At 41.3% G+C, this 21,866-nt stretch overlaps 1 long non-coding RNA gene across 1 annotated transcript; it reads left to right on the top strand.

The window, feature by feature from the left end:
• The first annotated feature begins 355 nt into the window (after nucleotides 1–355).
• On the top strand, nucleotides 356–17,424 carry LOC122674308. Its single transcript, XR_006334951.1, has 3 exons — nucleotides 356–366; nucleotides 6,687–6,689; nucleotides 17,016–17,424. It is a non-coding gene; the product is annotated as an uncharacterized LOC122674308 (long non-coding RNA).
• Nucleotides 17,425–21,866: the final 4,442 nt, after the last annotated feature.

Here is a 21,866-nt window from a genome sequence, read left to right as displayed (position 1 = left end):
CCTTCCAATGAATAGTCAGGACTGATTTCCTTTAGGATGGACTGGTTGGATCTCCTTGCAGTCCAAGAGACTCTCAAGAGTCTTCTCCAGTGCCACAGTTCAAAAGCATCATCATTGTCACTGACGTCATTGTTACTCAAACTGCAGGCAGGGATATGTGTGATATTTGGAAATTTTAATTTACTAGCTATGTGTCCTTGGGCAAGTTACTTACCCTATCTGCTCCTCATGTTGCCCATTTTTAAACAGGGGATAATAACCCAAGTACACCATAAGTTAATATGTGTTCACGGTATTGTATTCATGGTAAATGCTGTATCCATTTTATATGAAGTTGTCAAGTGAAAAAAAACAAGCAAACAATATGTGAGTTGTGGGTTAAGTTTTATTTGGGACAAACAAAGACTATAGCCTGCGAGACAACCTCTCATGTAGCTCTGAGGGACTTTGCTGAGGAGGTGCATGTGTGGGGGAGGTCAGCGGCTATGTGATCTGTTGAATTGGGTACGTGCAGTCAAGCACACATTTTGGCAGAGGTTTGATGTTTGTTATGAAGAATAGATGTCTAGATTAATGATTTTAGTGCTTTTCTAGATATGAGAAGAAGCAAGAAACAGGGTTCATAAAACCTCTTGAAAACATGTCCTTGAAGGCTTGTTCTGTCAGTTTCCCCAGAGCACAGAGTGCAGCACTCCTGACTTCCACCCTGAATTCTTTGCAGGATGTGTTGGAAGTCTGTGACATCAGTGTCCAGTGACTCCATCCTGGTAGTGTCAGATGGCGAGGAATAATGTGTCATTGGCAAAGCTAATCAGGTGTTTTGGACTCCAATTCATGCCTGTTAAACCTGCTGTATGTGAGGAGCTTGTCTGGGCCTTGGGAGCTGCCTTGGGATCATGCCATGATGTGAGGGACCATCTGGTTCCATCTCTTGTTTTCAGATGAAGAATCAAGACCAAGAGAGCAGAAGGGACTTGGCCAAGGTTGCTGTAGAACAAGGGAATTTAGTGACAAGCCGGGGCCTGAAACTCAGGCAAGTTGGAGTTGGGGTGTCAGTCCCTCGGGAGTTGTGTGATCACTGTGTGAGGCAGTCCAGCTGTGGAATGAATCCTCGTGGGCCTCCAAGCCTGAGCTGGGTGAGCGGCGGCTTTCCAACCTCCAGCTTCTCTGGGGGCTGCCTTGGCACTGCTGCCTGGAGGAGAGGCAGTTTGTTTCATCTGACATCTAGCTGGCCTGAGGGCTTGGGGAGCTTCATTTGACCTCCTGGAGTCTTATTACAGCTGATGCCAAGGTCAACGGGGATGAAAGTGTGAGGGGCTGCAGTGTGACACCAAAGGGGACCCAAACTTGAGTTGGAGTGTGGCCTGGGAAGTTTAGAAACAATCACACCAGTCCTTGCATCTTCCTGATAACAATGTGTCTGTGTGTGTGTGTCTTTGGTGGGGCGGAGCGGAGGGGGGAATTAAATGTTATGGTGAAATGCTCTCCGTTGGGCTGAAATGCATCCCACTCCAGGGAGTGGCCTATCCAGGTTCATCAGAAATGCTTTCCTCAAAAGAAAAACAGATTCACAGACTTCAAAAACAAATTTATGGTTTTTAAAGGGGAAAAGTAGAGATCAGTTGAGAGTTTGGGATTAACCTCAATTGCCATTTCCTTCTCCAGCAGATCTTCCCAACCCAGGAATTGAACCAGTGTCTCTTAGTTCTCCTGCAATGCAGGTGGGTTCTTTACCACTAGCGCCACCTGGGAAGCCCCAACTTTTACACACTACTAAACATAAAATGGGGCTTCCCCTGTGGCTAACACAGTACAGAATTTGCCTGCAATGCAGGAGACCCAGGTTCAATCCCTGGGTCGGGAAGATCCCCTGGAGAAGGAAATGGCAACCCACTCCAGTATTCTTGCCTGGGAAATCCCATGGACAGAGGAGCCTGACAGGCTGCCATGGACAGCCATGAAGAGGACCCTGACAGTCCACGGGGTCTCAAATAGTTGGACACAACTGAGCAAATAACACACACACACACACACACACACACACACACACACACACAATCATATATAATAAGTAATCAACAAAGACCTACTGCATAGCACAAGGAACTAAGCTCAATTTTCTGTAGTAACCTATAAAGGAAAAGTATCTTTATGGATACAAGTAAATGTACAACTGAATCACTTTACTGTATACTGAAACTGAAGAAATGATCGTAACTCAACTATACTCCAATATAAAATTTTGAAAAGAGTCCTATAGAAACCAGAAGGAGCTCTTTTTTTGTGTGGGGTTCTGATATGATGCTGGAGAAGGCAGAGGGGGTGTAGAGCACCTTGATATTATCTGAGGTTGCATTTTCCAATGCTTTGGTGTGCTTAGGCTTCTAGTATCACTTTTGATTTGTCTTTTGAGGATCTAACACAAGGGCCCATAGATACCAGGTGGCCATTAGTTGAAGGCTGAGAGGTAGGTGCTGATGGGAATGTAGAAGCTCAGCTCCCCCACCTTGGGTTGGGGCACTTCTGAAGCACAACGTATGTTCCAGAGTTGCCTGCGGGAACAGGCTGCATCTTCCCTCTCCAAGACTTGCATGAAATCATACCCAGGGTTGTGTTAAAATGACCAACTATCCAGGGCTATCCAGGGTCGAGGGTGTTCTCAGTACCCAGAACAGCCAGTTTAAAAACAAGAATAAATTCCAAAACAAACTGGGAAAACTGGTCTCTTTAGGGAGAAGCTACCCAGCAGTGGAGACAGGTTGATTGCAGTCTTGAGAACTGAAAGCAACTCCTAAGAAGAAACATTCCCCTAACCATCGTTACCCACGCCCCATCCTGGACACACAGTGGGACAGGGAATGTGACTTGAGAGAATCAGGAAGCTGGGATCCAGGAGTGGCCTGAGAATAAGGAACAATAGTTGAAGGGATTCTGTGTGATACCCTCAGAAAAAAGCTTACCTGTCCTTTAGAGTCCCGTGAACTAGCTCATGCTCCCCTGACTAGGGCCTCAGTGTCTGAGCCAGGAGAGGCAACGATGCTGGGAGACACCCTCTCCCAGGGCAGCCTGTGTCTTCCCCACCACTATTCTGAGCATCTGCTGCCCCAGGGAACCTCCCTCCTCACTGTGTGAGTTGACCTATTATTGATCACATGACAGATACAGGTCTCTGAGTGTTTCTTATTCATTCATTCAACAAACATACACTTGCGTCTCCTCTGTGCTGGGCACTAGAGGGAGGCACTGAGGATACAGCCTACCCTCACATGTAGTAAGGCAGATGTACATGAAACGACTCACACACATAGTGAAATACCACTTTGGTACATGCTAGACATGAGGAAGTACCTACAGAGAGTGAGCAAGACAGAGCCTGAGCTAGTCTGGGGTGAAGACTTCCCTGACAAAGTGACAGTTAAGCTGGAACCTTGAAGAAGACAAAGTAACTAGACAAAAGGTGGGGTCTTTTAGGAAGGACAACTATCACGTATCAAGGCCCTGAGGCACAAATAAGCCTTGTGCATTCAAGAACTGCAAGGAAGGAAGGAGATGTAACTGCTGCTGCTACTGCTAAGTCGCTTCAGTCGTGTCCGACTCTGTGTGACCCCATAGACGGCAGCCCACCAGGCTCCCCCGTCCCTGGGATTCTCCAGGCAAGAACACTGGCGTGGGTTGCCATTTCCTTCTCCAATGCATGAAAGTGAAAGTGAAGTTGCTCAGTCGTGTCCGACTCTTAGCAACCCCATGGACTGCAGCCTACCAGGCTCTTCCGTCCATGGGATTTTCCAGGCAAGAGTACTGGAGTGGGATGCCATTGCCTTCTCCGAGATGTAACTGGAGCAAAGGAAAACAGAGTCAGAGCAAGAGCTGAAGGGCTGTTCTGGAGATAGTCAGGGAGGGGGCCGTCATGGGGGAGACTTCAGGGTGACCCTGGTACCTGTTTTGTTCACTGTCTCTCAGCATCTCCGTGAATGGGATGGTTATTGTTTGTTTCAGTGGACGTCAGGCCATTGTGAATATTGGGACCTTGTTGCTGCCTGGCCCAAGTAACTTGGTCACCAACATCCTGCAGAGATTCATTAATGCCTGATCCTCCCAGGCTGTCAAGGTGAAAGGTCATGCCACAGGGTCACTCTGGGGCTCTCCACACACCAAGAATCAGCTGGGCCAACCTCTCGCCCTGTTTCTCCAACAGTTCTCAGTTTCATGTACCACCACCAGGACCCTGCCTCCTGTCATCTTTAACATCCATGGCATTGACTACCCTGTACCCACTCAAGCCTGTTTCCAGGAGGTGAGAGGCCAACTCTGGTGTGTGTGTGTGTGTGTGTGTGTGTTTGCTCAGTCATGTCTGACTCTTTGTGACCCCATGGCCGTTAGCTCGTCAGACTCCCCTGTCCATGGGATCTTCCAGGCAAGAATACTGGAGTAAATGGCCATTTCCTCCTCCAGGGAATCTTCCCAACCCAGAGATCAAACCTACGTCTCCTGGGTTTCCCGCGTTAGCAGGTGGATTCTTTACCAATGCGCCACCTACCTGGTTCTCAGATCTGGGACCTGCAGGAACCCTTGGTCTGCTGCTGGGAGGAGGGCGCCCTCTGCAGGCCAACACACACCATTGCAGATGCTGCTGAGCCCCTGTGGCTGGGCCGCTGCCTCCCACAAAACCAGCCACTTGAGAGTAATGGGCAGTCTGGGACATCCATCCTACTGCAATAAATGTGGAAACGCCACCCCGTGCTGGCGTGGTGGGAGTGACAGGAGAGGGGAACACTAAGGGCCTCAGCCCTCACAGAGCTTCAGTTCAACCAGAACCCTCAGATGGATGAAAATGAAAAGCCATTTCTAGCAGTCCCTGAAAAAGGCCAAGTGGCAAGGGGTGTGGCTGGTGAGAGTCCCAGTGTGCTGTCGCACCCTGGAGATAGCAGTCTCCCTCCCCATCTCAAAAGTGTCCAGGTTCGAACCATGAATTACATTGTTACCATAGGCCTTGGCTGCCACTTCCCCTTGCTAAGCCCCAGTGCCCCCTCTGTGATTTGGGGTACCCGACCCCTCTGTGGGGAGGTTGGATGCTAAGGTGAATAAAGGGTGCACAGTGACTGCACAGCCCCAGCTCAGGGTGGAGGCTTCGTGTCAGCTCCCTGCGGGAGTTCAGAGCAGGCTGATGGGCTCAAAGAAGGCTTTGAGGAAAAGAGAAAACTTCAGTAATTCTAAAACCCCAGACTCACGGAGGCCTGCTTGGGTCATGGCAAATCTATACTGGATTTCATGTGAACGGCACCCCTGGGAGCTGTGCAAAGGGGTTCTGGGGTCAGATTAGGGGTGATGAGGGCTACATACCAGAGGAGAACCAGGGCAAATTGCCGAACCCAGCCAGGAGTGGCCAGGGAGGGTTATTGAGGGTTCAGGAAGCTTTCCTTGAGGACTTGAGCGTGGTAGAAAGAATGGGTTGTGGGCACTGCTATTTAAAATGAGTAATAAAAATAAATAAATAAATAAAATAAAATGAGTAGTAAACAACGACCTGCTGTGTAGCACTGGACACTCTGTTCAATATTATGTGGCATCCTGGATGGGAGGGGGACTTTGGGAGAGAATGGATACATGTGTATGTATGGCTGAGTCCCTTTGCTGTCCACCTGAAATTATCACAATATTGTTAATCAGTTATACTCCAATAAAAAATTAAATTTACAAAAAGAGCAGGTTGTGGGGAAGGGGGAGAACAGGCCTTCTCTGCAGAGAAAACAGAAAGCAGGCATCAGAAGGAGAGAAACAGCAGAGTGTGAGGGGAAATACCAACCATTCTTGCTCTTCTTAAAAAAATTTTAGGTGGAGGCTACTGTGTGTAAGCAATGGGGCCAGCTGGTGGCTGTGGTGTCTAGCTACTTTGAAAGATAAGCCACTGGTCAGCGAATGTTCCCACTGGTTGTTTGAGTACCCCAGGGCCAGTCCCTGCCTCTCATGAACACAAAGTTTGAATTCTTTCTGAAGGTCAGGCAGACCCAGAGCTGGTGTAGTTGTGAGCTTAAGTTTTAAAGTCTCGTTTCCTGCCCAAATCAAATGTTCAGAATCTGCACCTTTCAAAGCATGGTATAATGGCTTTGCAATTCGCCTGAAGTTTGGTATCCATAGCAACAAATCCAGGCTTCCGGAGGAAACTTCAGAGTTGTCAGAGGCTTTTTGGAATGTCCAAGTTACAGATAGTCTGCTTTCGGTTGGCTGAAAAGCTCTGGATCTCTTTTTGTAACTGGAATCCTAAGTAAGTCACTTGTTGTTGGCAGATTTAAGCTTTTTTTACAAGAAAGACTTCGTAGCTGCACCAGGCCAGGTGATCTAACACTGTGGTAGTGTTAGACAAGCAGTGCTCTAAATCTGAGTTTACTATTAATAAATCGTCCACATAAGGAGGCTGTGGTACATATACACCATGGAATATTACTCAGCTATTAAAAAGAATTCATTTGAATCAGTTCTAATGAGATGGATGAAACTGGAGCCTATTATACAGAGTGAAGTAAGCCAGAAAGATAAAGAACATTACAGCATACTAACACATATATATGAAATTTAGAAAGATGGTAATGATAACCCTATATGCAAAACAGAAAAAGAGACACAGAAATACAGAACAGACTTTTGGACTCTGTGGGAGAAGGCGAGGGTGGGATGTTTCAAGAGAACAGCATGTATATTATCTATAGTGAAACAGATCACCAGCCCAGGTGGGATGCATGAGACAAGTTCTTGGGCCTGATGCACTGGGAAGACCCAGAGGAATCGGGTGGAGAGGGAGGTGGGAGGGGGGATCAGGACGGGGAATACATGTAACTCCATGGCTGATTCTTGTCAATGTATGACAAAACCCACTGCAATGTTGTGAAGTAATTAGCCTCCAACTAATAAAAATAAATGAAAAATAAATAAATAAATAAATCATCCACATATAGAAGGAAGACTCCTTGGTTTAAATGCAGTCCCTGTAAGTCTTTGGCTAGAATTTCATTGAAAATAGTTTGTTGTTGTTGTTCAATTGCTCAGTCATGTCTGATGTTATGCTAATATTCAAGGTAAATATAAGCAGTCTAAACATCACAATTAAAAGGCAGAAATTGTAAAACTGGATTTTACAAAATGCAAAACTCATCTCCATGCTGCCTACAAGAAATGCACTTTAAATACACAGATACAAATATTTTAGAAGTAAAAGTATGTAAGAGATACACCATACTATTCTTTTAATCCCTATCCATTTTCTGATTATGGCAAAACATACATAACATAAAATTTACCATTTCATGTGTACAATTCTGTGCAATTAAATGCATTCCCACTACTGTAAAACCATCACAGCCATCTACCCCCTGAACTCTTTCATTGTCCCAGACTGAAATTTTGTACTCATCAAGCATTAACTCCAGTTCCTCCCTTCCCCCAGCCCTTGACAGTCATCATTCTTCTTTCTGTCTCCATGAATTTAACTACTCCAAGAATCTTACATAATAAGAAGACTCTTGTGATGGAGTTGTTTCACTTAGCATTATTCCTTCAGATTTCATCCATGTTGTCAAAATTTTCCGTTCTTTGTAAAGCTGAATAATATTCTACAGTGTGCATGTATCATATTTAGTTTACAGATTCATCTATTGGTGGACACTTGGGTTGTTTCTGCCTTCTGGTTTTTGTAAAGAATGCTGCCAATAACATTGGAGTACAGATATCTGTTTGAGTCTCTGCTTATACTTCTTTAGGATTATACCCAAAATTGGGATTCCTAGATCATATGATAATTCTATATTTAATTTTTTGAGGAATTGCCATACTGTTTTCTGCAGCAGCTACATACTTTAAATTCCCACCAGCAATATAAAGAGGGGTTCCAATTTCTCCACATCTTTGTCAATATGTCAGGTGTCTTTTAACAATAGTCATTCTGATGAGTATGAAGTGCTATCTTATTGTCATTTTGATTCACATTTCCCTAATGTCAAGTGATGTTGAGTATCTTCATGTGCCTATTGGCCATTACAGAAGTAAGGAAGGTAAGAAAGTTGGGTCGAAATGTAAGGGAACAAAGACAAGATATTTAAGAGGCTAGGAAATGAGAAAGATTTGAAAAAGCAGTTTTCACAACAAGCTGGGCCATGTGGTATGTATCATCTCCAGTTCAGTCCTCAAAGCTCCAGTGAAGACTTCATTTTTTTGTTTTGTGGTTTTCTTTTGGTTTTTTTGTTTTGTTTTGTTTTTTTCAGAACACAAGTGAGAGAGTCAATTCCTAGGCAGGTAGACAAGAAGTCTAGGGGTCCCCAAGGAGAGAGGGGTCTGGAATTCTCAAGGAGGAAGAAAAGACAAAATTTTTTCCCTCTACATTCCTAGGATTATATAACAATAATGTATCCTGCTTGACGACAGCCTCTAGAAAAAAACCTTCTGGCTAATCCTGTTATCTTAAAATGTAAATTATGGGAGTAGGTCTAGTGAGGTCTTTACAACCTCCAGACATTCTTTTGATTCACTGTAATAACTAATTAGCGAGTATGTAACTCCATGGCTAACACTAGCAAGGGGGTACTCTTTCTGACCCCTTTTGATGCTTATATCAGAAGCTTTCTCTATCTCCTTTATACTTTAATAAAACTTTATTACACAAAAGCTCTGAGTGATCAAGCCTTGTCTCTCGCCCCGGATTGAAATTTTCTCCTCCAGAGGCCAAGAATCCCGGCATCTTTGCATGGTTCAGCAACAACCTTTCATCTTGGGGGCTCATCCGGAATTCTTTAGGACAAGGTAAGGATGCTTGGATCTCTAGTTCTTTGTTCTCCTAGCGAACACATTTTCTGCTATACTTTACTAACTCTACAGTGTGCTTGTGTAAATGAATGAAATGCCCTGCGCGAAGCAGGTGAGGAGCCCTGCTTGGGTTCTGCGACGACCTCATATGACTTATGGCAGAAACCTACCGGGGGTTTATACCGACCTGCCAATGCCAAGAGGCACCCAGGGTCTCCTTCAGGGACTGACCAGAAGTGGAAAAAGTATGTGGACCGAACTCTCCTTTCTCGGTCAAACTTTTCGGTCTCTTTGACCATTTCATAACTCCTTCGAATTAGAAGTACTAACCTAATCTGTCAGACTGTCAAGGGACTTGTGATCTATGCCGTTACTGTATACTGTTACTTAGATCCCAAACTTGGATTGGTAGTCAGGAAGCATCTAGCCTCACTAGGCATGGAAAGTTAGGAAGCTAGATGGAGCTCTAGCTTCAAGAGCATCGCTGAGGTTAAAGGTTACTCAGATAGGAACTACAGGGGATTTTCCCCCCTTTTGGTAATGCTGGCTCTTAGTGGACCAGAAAAGACTCTTATACTGGTGTGGTGACACTTAGGAGGTTCTTATACTGGTGTGGTGAGGCTTTGAAGGAACATCTCAGTTTTATGTTTGTATCGGTTGTATTGTGGTCAGGAATATACTCAGGGTCTTGCACAGGCACTCAGGTGATGAGAATGTTTCCCCCAGCAGTTAAGCCTGGGAGGCATTCTGGAAGGTTACTCTGATTGCACTCTGGGTGGCATCAGAGGCAAGCAAGGTTTTAATGGTGAGGAGCTGGATGTCAGTCAGGGATACCATCAGGTCTACCCCTGGTGCATCTCCACCCTATCTCAGTGGTAGAACCGGGAGGGATGAGTAGGTTGCCTGCGTCAGTAAGGGACCAACTAAGTCCGACCAGGAAAGAAAAGCTTTGGGGTAAAGTCTGTCTATACCCCCATCTAGAGCAGGCAGGGATGCCTCTGGTAGAAAGAGGGAGCTGGTCCCTTTTTTTTTCTCTCTTACAGAGGGGAGCTAAGAATTCCAGCCTCACTACTTTGAACTGTATCCTGAAAAACTGGAATAGATTTGATCCCCAGGGCTTAAAGAAGACACACCTGGTCTTCCTATGTGATACTGCATGGCCACAGTATCTATTGGAGGACGGTGAACAGTGGCCGGTTGAGGGTCTCTTAAGTATAATACTGTTTTACAATTAGACCAGTTCTGTAGAAAAAAGGGGGAATGGGTAGAAGTAGCATATGTGTTGCCCTTTTTCTCTCTGTGAAATATGCCAGACCTAGGTCCTAAGGGTATAGATTTGGGTGTGAAACCTTCAGCTCCCTCTTGTCCTCCTGCTTAGCTAGATGAGATGGAGGACAGGAGACAAAGAGACAAAGAAAAGCAGGTTTCTCCAATCTATCCCTGGGATCATATGCACAGAGCAGCCAGAGAGACTGAGGAACAGCCACACAAGCTGTTGCCTCTTCATGAAGCACCCACCAGGAGAAATAATCAGTCTATGAGAGTTAATAAGCCTTTTTCTTATCAAGAAACACAAAAAATCAAGGAGGATCTGGGAGACTATTTAGAGGACCCAGAAAAATATATTAGAGCTTTTAAAGGTGTTACTCTGTTTTATGACCTTACTTGGAAGGATGTGATGTATGTCTTGGGGCAAACGCTGACTCCCGACTAAAAACTCGAGTTTTGGGGAAAGCGGTTGCTTATGGAGATGAATGGTTTGGTAATGAATCAGTAGGGAAGAGGGAGGACGAGATAACCACCCTCCCCACTGGAAAACAGGCGGTCCCAACTACAGAACCAGACTGGGGCTACAAGACAGCAAAAGGAAGATGGGATCAGAGTCATTTTGTCAGATGTGTTCTTAAAGGACTCAGGTAGGCATGTGCTAAGGCTTTAAACTATGGCAAATTGGCAGACATAGAACAGGAGGAGAAGGAAACTCCTGGTAAATTCCTATAAGATTATCCAGGATGAAAGGAGTGTTTCAATTTAGACCCCTTTGCTGGCATTCTAGCCTGCTTGGCAAATGCATACTAATGCACATGACTGCTCACAACACCTTAATCATAAACAGCATTAAAAACCTGATCACACGAAAGGCCCTAATAGGCACAGAGCCCTTAGGGGGTAAGGAAGCCCTGTTAGAGAACATAAAAATATTATTCTAAAAGTGGTTATAGTTAAAGATTTAGAAAAATAAGAGTTTAGAATTGTTAATTTTAACCAGGAATGCTAAACAGGGGCTGCCTCACCAGAGCTGCAGAGTCTTTGTGTGGTAAACCTTTTAGATAAATTTAACTGATAACTTCTGCAAAAAGACTGACCTTTGTGTTCATTAAAGAATAGATTACGGAAAACAGCTTTGCATTCACCTAAGTCATAAAATGTCAATAGGCCCCAAGGCCAGAAGATAATGTACAAGACTCTCACAAAGAAGTATGCAGAAAACACCCTGGTTTCGTGAAGGATAAGCCAATGTAATATTAAACTATCTTCCCCTTAAAAATGTACTAACTTAGAATATAAAAGCTACGGTAAAAAATAAAGATTTGCCAGACTCTGCTGCACACCCCCAGTCTGGTCTCTCTCTCTCTCTCTCTCTCCATATATATATATATATATGTATATATACATATACATATATATATATAACCCCCTTCTAGGGGGTTAAGTGGATGAATGCCTGTTGGGGGTCAGCACCCGCCTAATTCGGGTGTTGGGGCAAGGCTTGAATGGTAAAATGCTCAGAAAAATCCGGTGAAAAATAAGACTTTGGAGATAATGAAAAGGATTATTCCGTAGCGGAGGCCTTTTTGGACAGCTGGAGTATGGTGTCCTTGGAAAGTACTTTCTCGAATAATATCTCGTCATCATTGATATATTGTAAGTATATTTGTTGTTAGGCCAAGCGTTAATAGGATTATTGAGTTGAAATGAAATCATATAATTAAGCCAGAGGTTATTAATAGGGCTGATAGAGCTCCTGTTAGAGGTCAGGGACTTGGGTTAACTATGTGATAAGCATGGGTTTGGTGTGTCATTATGTGTTGTCATGCAAGTAAAGGCTAACTAGAAGGGTAAATACGTAGGCTTGAATTATGGCTACTGCAAACTCAAGGATTGTGAGTAGTACTAGAATAATGAATGTGATAAGGGCTATTGTAGTACTGATACTTATTAGTGCAAGTGTAGCTCCTCCAATTAGGTGAATTAACAGGTGTCCTGCAGTAATATTGGCTGTTAATCGTACAGCTAAGGCGATTGGTTGAATAAAAAGGCTAATAGTTTCGATGATAACTAGTATGGGAATTAATGGGGTTGGAGTTCCTTGTGGGAGAAAATGAGCAAGTGATGCTTTAGTTTTATTGCGGAAGCCTGTAACCACAGCTCCTGCTCACAGGGGAATGGCTATGCCTAGATTTATTGATAGTTGTGTGGTTGGTGTAAATGAGTGGGGTAATAGGCCCAAGAGATTTGTGGATCCAATAAATAAAATTAAAGACATGAGTATTAATGTTCATGTTTGCCCTTTGGCATTGTGAATTCCTATTATTTGTTTTGATACAAGTTGAAGTATCCATTGTTGGAGGGAAATAAGACGATTATTTACTAGACGGTTTGATGTTGGAAATAATAGGCTAGGGAACATAACGATGAGGGTAGCGAGCGGAAGGCCTAGGATTATTGGGGTAATAAAAGAGGCAAATAAATTTTCGTTCATTTTGTTTCTCAAGGGGTATTTTGTTTTTGTGTTTTGGTTAATGTTAGTTCTGGATTAAAATGGAAATTGTGTTTTGAAATTTTTAATTGAAAAATAATGAAGAGAGCTAGGAATATTGATATAATTATTATAAGTCATGTGGATGTGTCTAGTTGTGGCATTTCATTAAGGAGAGTATTGTGCTCTCAATCTCTAGCTTAAAAGGCTAGTGCTATTTTAGCTTCTTAATGATTTTATAGTATTGATGCAGATCATTTTTCGAAATAATTTAGTGGAACTAGTTCAAGAACAATGGGTATGAAGCTGTGATTTGATCCGCAAATTTCAGAGCATTGTCCGTAATATAGACCTGGTCGAGTCGATATAAGAGTTGTTTGGTTCAGGCGGCCTGGGAATTGCATCCGTTTTTAGTCCTAGAGAGGGTACGGCTCAAGAGTGCAGTACGTCTTCAGAGGAGACTAATATTCGGATTGTTATTTCTATTGGTAGAACAACTCGGTTATCTACCTCTAGTAGTCGCAGTTCTCCTGGTTTTAATTCTGATGTTGGAATTATATAGGAGTCAAAGCTTAGGTCTTCATAATCTGTATATTCATAGCTTCAATATCATTGATGTCCTATAGTTTTTACTGTGAGAGATGGGTTGTTAATTTCGTCTATCATATATAAGATTCGCAAAGATGGAAGAGCAATTAAAATTAGGATAATAGCTGGTAGGATTGTTCAGATTGTCTCTACCTCTTGGGCGTCTATTGTGCTAGTGTGTGTTAATTTTGTCGTTAGCATTAATGAGATGTTGTAGAGTACTAGCGAGCTGATTAGAAAAACAATTATTAATGTATGATCATGAAAATGTAGTAATTCTTCTATGATAGGTGATGTTGCATCTTGGAAACCTAGCTGTATGGGGTAAGCCATATGAGGTGTACGGGGTTTTCACCTGTAACTTAACCCTGACAAAGTTATATAATATTTTACTAACACCTCATTAATTGAGAAAGACATAGTGGTTATGATGTTGGCTTGAAACCAGCTATGGGGGGTTCGATTCCTTCCTTTCTTATTTTAAGTTAACGTATGTAGGTTCTTCAAATGTATGATATGGCGGAGGGCATCCATTTAATCACTCTAAGTTTGTTGTTGTTAGTTCTACGGTTGAGACTTCTCGTTTGGATGCAAACGCTTCTCAGATAATAAAGATTATTAATATAACTGCTGTTAAAGAAATAAATGAGCCTATGGATGAGATGGTGTTTCATATTGTGTATGCATCTGGGTAATCAGAATAGCGTCGTGGCATGCCAGATAATCCTAGGAAGTGTTGTGGAAAGAAAGTTATATTTACACCTACAAATATAATTACAAAGTGGATTTTGGCTCATGTGTCATTGAGAGTATATCCTGAGAATAATAGGAATCAGTGAACAAACCCCCCCATAATAGCAAATACAGCTCCTATTGACAGTACATAGTGGAAATGTGCAACTACATAGTATGTGTCATGAAGGACAATGTCGAGAGAAGAGTTGGCAAGAACAATCCCGGTTAAGCCTCCAACTGTAAAAAGGAAAATAAAGCCTAAAGCTCATATTATAGCATTTAATATTACCTCCGTGAAGTGTTGCTAATCAACTAAAGACTTTTACTCCAGTTGGGATGGCAATAATTATGGTAGCTGATGTGAAATAGGCTCGTGTGTCAACATCTATTCCAACTGTAAATATGTGGTGGGCTCATACGATAAACCCTAAAAATCCAATTGATATTATAGCCCAGACCATTCCTATGTACCCGAATGGTTCTTTTTTTCCTGAGTAGTATGTTACGATATGGGAGATTATACCAAAGCCGGGTAGAATAAGGATATATACTTCAGGGTGGCCAAAGAATCAGAATAAGTGTTGGTATAGAATAGGATCTCCGCCTCCTGCTGGGTCAAAGAAGGTTGTATTTAAATTTCGGTCTGTTAATAATATTGTAATTCCGGCTGCTAGTACAGGGAGTGAGAGAAGTAGTAATACAGCAGTAATTAGTACGGATCACACAAATAGAGGGAGTTTGATATTGTGATATGGCAGGGGGTTTTATATTGATAATTGTTGTAATAAAGTTAATGGCCCCTAGAATTGAAGAGACACCTGCCAGGTGTAAAGAAAAAATAGTCAGGTCTACTGAAGCCCCTGCGTGAGCTAGATTACCAGCTAGAGGGGGGTATACAGTTCAGCCTGTTCCTGCGCCAGCTTCAACTATAGATGATGCTAAAAGTAGTAAGAAAGAGGGAGGGAGGAGTCAAAAGCTTATATTGTTTATTCGAGGGAATGCTATGTCTGGGGCACCAATTATTAAGGGAACTAGTCAACTGCCAAATCCTCCAATTATAATTGGCATAACTATAAAGAAAATTATTACGAATGCATGTGCGGTTACGATAACATTATAAATTTGGTCATCTCCAAGCAGGGTACCAGGTTGGCCCAGTTCAGCACGAATCAATAGGCTTAAGGCTGTTCCTACTATGCCTGCTCAGGCACCAAATAGTAAACACAGGGTACCGATATCTTTATGGTTAGTTGAAAACAATCAGCGGTTAATGAACATAGGTAGAATGGCTGAGTGAAGCATTAGACTGTAAATCTAAAGACAGAGGTTTATACTCCTCTTTTTACCAAGTCCTGTGGTGAAATTTCATGTTGAATTGCAAATTCAAAGAAGCAGCTTCAAATTCTGCCGGGGCTTCTCCCGCCTTTTTTTCTTCGCGGCGGGAGAAGTAGATTGAAGCCAGTTGATTAGGGTGTTTAGCTGTTAACTAAAGTTTCGTGGGGGTGGAACCCACCAATCTAGTGAGGATTTAGCTTAATTAAAGTGGTTGATTTGCATTCAATTGATGTAAGATGTGGTCTTGCAATCCTTATCAGGAGTTAAGTATATTGTACTTGCTTAGGGCTTTGAAGGCTCTTGGTCTAGGTTAACCTAAACTCCTATTCTACAATTGACAGGATCGGTGTAAGTGGTAATAGTATAGTAGATAGAACAACTATTGTAGGTAAGAGGGTTATTTGTTTTGTAGTAGAAAATTGCCATTTTATTTTTATATTATTTGTAGAGGGGAATATTGTTAGTGCGGTGGAGTATGTGAGTCGTATGTAAAAATATAAGTTTAGTAGTGCTGTAATTGCTATGAGGGTGGGTAGGATGAGGCTATCATTTTTTGTCATTTCTTGAATAATTATTCATTTTGGTATAAATCCTGATAGTGGGGGAAGTCCTCCTATTGACAGGAGGGTAATAAGGATTAGGACGGTCATTACAGGTATTTTATTTCAGGTATGTGATAATGATAGCGTGGTAGTAGTTGAATTGGCTATAAATAGTGTGAACATGGTAGAAGTTATGATAATATAAATGATTAGGTTTAGTAATGTTATTGTGGGATTATATGGTAGGACCGCTGTTATTCAGCCTATGTGGGCAATTGATGAATATGCCATAATTTTTCGTAGTTGGGTTTGGTTTAGTCCTCCCCAGCCTCCAATTATGATTGATAGAATGGAAATGGTTAAGATTATATTTAGATTAATAGATGGGAAGATTTGGTAGAGAACGGATATGGGTGCTAATTTTTGTCATGTAAGTAGAATTAGGCCTGATGATAGGGGGATGCCTTGTGTTACTTCTGGGACTCAGAAATGGAATGGGGCTATTCCTAGTTTTATGGTGAGAGCCATTGTTATGAGTATAGATGCCACTGGGTTAAATAGTTTTATTACAGTTCATTGGCCAGAAAATATTAAGTTAATAATAACGGCTATTATTAGTAGTATTGAGGCTGTTGATTGGGTTAAAAAATATTTGGTTGATGCCTCTGTGGCTCGTGGATTATGCTTTTTTATTATGATGGGAATGATGGCGAGCATGTTTATTTCAAATCCGATTCAGACAAGTAGTCAATGGGAGCTGATTATAACAATGATAGTGCCTAATATTATTGTTGATAGAATAAGAATGAAGATGATTGGGTTTATTAGTATGGGAAGGGTATGAACCAACATTTTCAGGGTATGGGCCCGATAGCTTAATTAGCTGACCTTACTATTAGAATTTGGTGTATTTGGGAGCACAAAGAGTTTTGGATTCTTGGGAGTAGGTTCAATTCCTATAGTTCTAGAAATAAGAGGGCTTAAACTTCTATTATTTACTCTATCAAAGTAACTCTTTTGTCAGACATATTTCTTATGTTTGTGGGGGGATGCTTGCTATAAAAATGGGTAGTGATACATGTCATATGCATAGGGCTAATGTTAAGAGTAAAAAATTTTTTCATAGCAGGTGTATTAGTTGGTCGTAGCAACATCAAGGATAAGATGCTCGGATTCATAAGAAGGAGATTGTTAGTAGTAGGGATTTGATGGTGAAATTGATTGTGTAAAGTTCTGGTAAGATTGGGTTGTGGAATGCTTCTAAGAATAAAATTGTTGTGAAAATATTTATCATGATAATATTTGCATATTCTGCTATGAAAAATAGGGCAAATGGTCCTGCTGCATATTCTACGTTAAAGCCGGAAACTAGTTCTGATTCACCTTCGGTGAGATCAAATGGGGCTCGGTTTGTTTCTGCTAGTGTTGAGATAAATCATATTATTGCTAAGGGTCATGCTGGAAAAATAAGTCATACTTGTTCTTGTGTAATGATTAAAGTGGAGAGTGTGAATGACCTGTTTATTAGGAGAACGGATAGTAGGATAATTGCTAGTGTTACTTCATATGAAATTGTTTGTGCTACTGCCCGTAGGGCCCCGATTAGTGCATATTTAGAATTAGAGGCTCAGCCCGATCAGAGAATAGAATATACGGCTAGGCTTGATATTGCTAATATAAATAGGACCCCTAGGTTTATGTTAATGAGAGGATATGGCATGGGTAGGGGGATTCATATGGTTAGGGCTAGACTTAAGGCTAGAATAGGGGCTAAAATAAATATTGAGATTGAAGATGTGGCGGGTCGTAGTGGTTCTTTAATAAAAAGTTTGATGGCATCTGCAATAGGTTGGAGTAGGCCGTAGGGACCTACAACGTTCAGACCTTTTCGAAATTGTATATATCCTAGGACTTTCCGTTCTACTAGTGTGAGGAATGCCACGGCTAAGAGAATGGGAACAATTAGTATTAAAATATTAATTATAAACATTTTGTTAAGGAGAGGATTTGAATCTCTGATTATAAAGTTTTAAGTTTTACGCAATTACCGGGCTCTGCCACCTTAACAAAACCCTTTTCTAGGGCAAAGTTTGTTTGTGAAGTTAATTAAGATGATATCATTAACTAATTTAAGGCACTTATTTGAAGTTGGCCTTATTTCTCTGGTCCTTTCGTACTGGGAGAAATACATAACAGATAGAAACCGACCTGGATTACTCCGGTCTGAACTCAGATCACGTAGGACTTTAATCGTTGAACAAACGAACCTTTGATAGCTGTTGCACCATCGGGATGTCCTGATCCAACATCGAGGTCGTAAACCCTATTGTCGATATGAACTCTTGAATAGGATTGCGCTGTTATCCCTAGGGTAACTTGTTCCGTTGATCAATTTTTTTGGATCAATAAACGATTGTGTGATTCGACTTGTAGGTCTAGTCTTTAAAATCGCTCGGAGGATTTCTTGTTCTCCGAGGTCACCCCAACCAAAGCTGTTAGCCCATAAAGAGTGTTGTTGTTTCCTTAGTAATAAAATTTATTTCTTTGGGCTAAGTAGTTAAAGCTCCATAGGGTCTTTCTCGTCTTATTAATATATTCCCGCCTCTTCACGGGAAGGTCAATTTCACTGATTGGAAGTAAGAGACAGTAAAACCCTTGTGTGGCCATTCATACAAGTCCCTATTTAGAGAACAAGTGATTATGCTACCTTTGCACGGTCAGGATACCGCGGCTGTTTAACGGTCGTCACTGGGCAGGCAGTGCCTCCAATACTAGTTATGCTGGAGGTGATGTTTTTGGTAAACAGGCGGGTTTAGTGTTTGCCGAGTTCCTTTTACTTCTTTTAATCTTTCCTTAAGTGCACTCCTGTGTCAGATTAACAGTATAGTTAATAAGTTATTTATAGTTAGGTTACTCTTATTTTGCTGTTAATAGTCAGAATATTATCAGGTACTGACTTAAACTTATGTGGGGAGAAGTTACTTCTTGTTACTCATATTAACATTATTGCTTCTATTCTTAATAGATTAGTCCAGTATTAGATTAGGAGTTGACTGTCTACTATTGAAATTAATGTTGTTTTATTGTTGAGCTTTAACGCTTTCTTAATTGGTGGCTGCTTTTAGGCCTACTATGGTTTATGTTAAGTTTTACTCTCTAGTTAAGGTTGTATCCATTTCTAAAAGGCTGTACCTTTTTAGACTAACTTTTAAAAATACATTATAATTTGTTCATATTTTTGATATTTTTAAAGCTGAACTAATTATCATTTTCTGGACAACCAGCTATCACCAGGCTCGTTGGGCGTTTCACCTCTACTTACAAATCTTCTCACTATTTTGCTACATAGCTGAGTTGGTTCTCGATAAATTGTTCATAAGTAGCTCATCTGGTTTCGGGGTACTTAGCTGAAATTCATTTTGTTAAGTTTTTACTAGTTAACTCATTATGCAAAAGGTACAAGGGGTAATCTTTGCTTTTTTGTACTTTAATTTTTTTCTTTCATCATTCCCTTACGGTACTTTCTCTATGGCGCCGTATTAAAATTTCTATCTCCTATACTTTTTATTGTTGAATAAATGTTTTATTTTACAGTGTATTGATAATTTAGTGTAAATGGGCTTGCGGGCTAGAATTGGTTCAAGATATTCGTGATATGTGAAATCTTCTAGGTGTAAACTAGGTGCTTTGTTTAAGCTATATCTTGATTTATCCAAGCACACTTTCCAGTATGCTTACCTTGTTACGACTTGTCTCCTCTCATATGATTAATACGTGTAAATAAATTTGAGTGTATTGTGCCTACTTGAGGACGGTGACGGACGGTGTGTGCGTGCTTCATGGCCTAATTCAACTAAGCACTCTATTCTTAGTTTACTGCTAAATCCTCCTTTGGTTATTAGTTTCATAATAACTTTCGTGTTGGATTTTCTTAGATTAGAAAATGTAGCCCATTTCTTCCCACTCCATAGGTTACACCTTGACCTAACGTTTTTATGTACTATGATTGTGCTTACTTCTGTACCTTTTTAGGGTTTGCTGAAGATGGCAGTATATAGACTGTATTAGCAAGGAATGGTGAGGTTTATCGGGGTTTATCAATTATAGAACAGGCTCCTCTAGAAGGGTATAAAGCACCGCCAAGTCCTTTGAGTTTTAAGCTATTGCCGGTAGTACTCTGGCGAATAGTTTTGTTTACACAACTATTTGTGTTTAAGGCTAGGCATAGTGGGGTATCTAATCCCAGTTTGGGTCCTAGCTATCGTGTTTCAGCGGCTGTAAAGTTACTTTCGTTGTTTATTTTTGTTGCAATTATGGTTTTTTACAGCTTAATTGGAATTTAACTTTATTTAGTATAGTGCTTTAACCCGCTTTATGCCGTGTGCCTATTAACTTGGGTTAATCGTATGACCGCGGTGGCTGGCACGAAATTTACCAACCCTGATTAATATGGCTTAGTCAAACTTTCGTTTATGGCTTAATTTTATCACTGCTGTCTCCCGTGGGGGTGTGGCTGTGCAAGGTGTCGTGAGCTACGGGTGTGTGCTTGATACCAGCTCCTCTTAGTATTCTTAACTTGGAGGGCATTTTCACTGGGGTGTGGATGCTTGCATGTGTAAATCTATTAAGGGTTAATAGGAAGGCTGGGACCAAACCTGTGTGTTTATGGAGTTAATACACTCATCTAGGCATTTTCAGTGCCTTGCTTTATTGTTTAAGCTACATTAACTGTGCATAATTAGGGAAAAATTGGCGCTTATATACTTACCTCCTTCTGGAGTGCTATTTGAGTATTGGAAATGTGATAAATTTAAAATAATATCTAGGGGGAAGTGTGTTAAAAATGGTGATAACTATATAAGGGGGAAAATAACGGAGGGGGGGGGAATAAAGGTTGTAGGGTTGACTCATGAAATAATGATTATGTCCTGTGACCATTGACTGCAATGCCCATGCCTACCATTATGGGGATGCTCAAGATGCAGTTAAGTCCAGCTACAATTCATGCTCCGGGTCGGGGCCTCAGACGGCCATTGCTGAGTCCAAGCATCCCCCCAAAAATTAAAAATACCAAATGTATGACACCACAGTTATGTGTGAGCATGGGCTGATTAGTCATTAGTCCATCGAGATGTCTTATTTAAGAGGAAAGAGTGGGCGATTTTAGGTGAGATGGCCCTGAAGAAAGAACCAGATGTCTGATAAAATTCATTAAATAGCTACCCCCACGGTTCATGGGCCCGGAGCGAGAAGAGGGATCCTTGCCTAGCGGGTTGTTGGTTTCATGCGGCATGGTAATTAAGCTCGTGATCTAAGGGATGGGATATGCATGTTGACAAGGGTTGATTTGACTTAATGTGCTATGTACAGTAAATAATGACATGTACTATGTACTATAAGCAGTCAAAAGTACATGCTTATAAGCATGGGGTATGTAATGTAATGTACTATTATACATAGTATGTCCTAATACATTAATTTTATGTACTATAAGCGCATAAGGTTATATCACATGTCTTGTTGTGTAGTTAGTGGGATATAAAATGTAAATTGGATGTTGAGTGAAAAAGCTGTATTAAATTATTAAATTTTTTGGAAATTTAATACTGATAAAGTTCTTGATTTTTATGGAGCTATATTAATATGCATCAGGGAATAGTTTAAATAGAACTTCAGCTTTGGGTGTTGATAGTGGGGCTATGGCTTCTTCCTTGAGTCTTAGGGAGGTTGGTTGCTCTCCTTTTCTGGTTTACAAGACCAGTGTATTGAGTATACTACAAAGACTTATCTTCATTTTAGAAGGTTGTTTTCGATTGTGCTGGTAACTGGTATAAGGACTAGGATAATGAAAAAGTATAAGACAGATGCTAGTTGTCCAATGATGATAAAGGGGTATTCAACTGGTTGTCCTCCGATTCATGTCAGTGTTAGTAGGTCTGCTACTAAGATTCAGAATAAGCATTGGCTAAATGGTCGGAATATCATGCTGTGTTGTTTGGATGTGTGGAGGAGAGGTATAAGAATTAAGATGAGGATGGATGAGACTAGGGCTAAGACTCCTCCTAGCTTATTGGGAATTGATCGTAAGATTGCGTATGCAAATAGGAAATATCACT

Source organism: Cervus elaphus, chromosome 2 (assembly GCF_910594005.1).
Source record: "Cervus elaphus chromosome 2, mCerEla1.1, whole genome shotgun sequence".
Taxonomy (NCBI): Eukaryota; Metazoa; Chordata; class Mammalia; order Artiodactyla; family Cervidae; genus Cervus; species Cervus elaphus.
The sequence above is the reverse complement of the archived record's forward strand: the minus strand, read 5'-3'. Positions and strand labels throughout refer to the sequence as shown.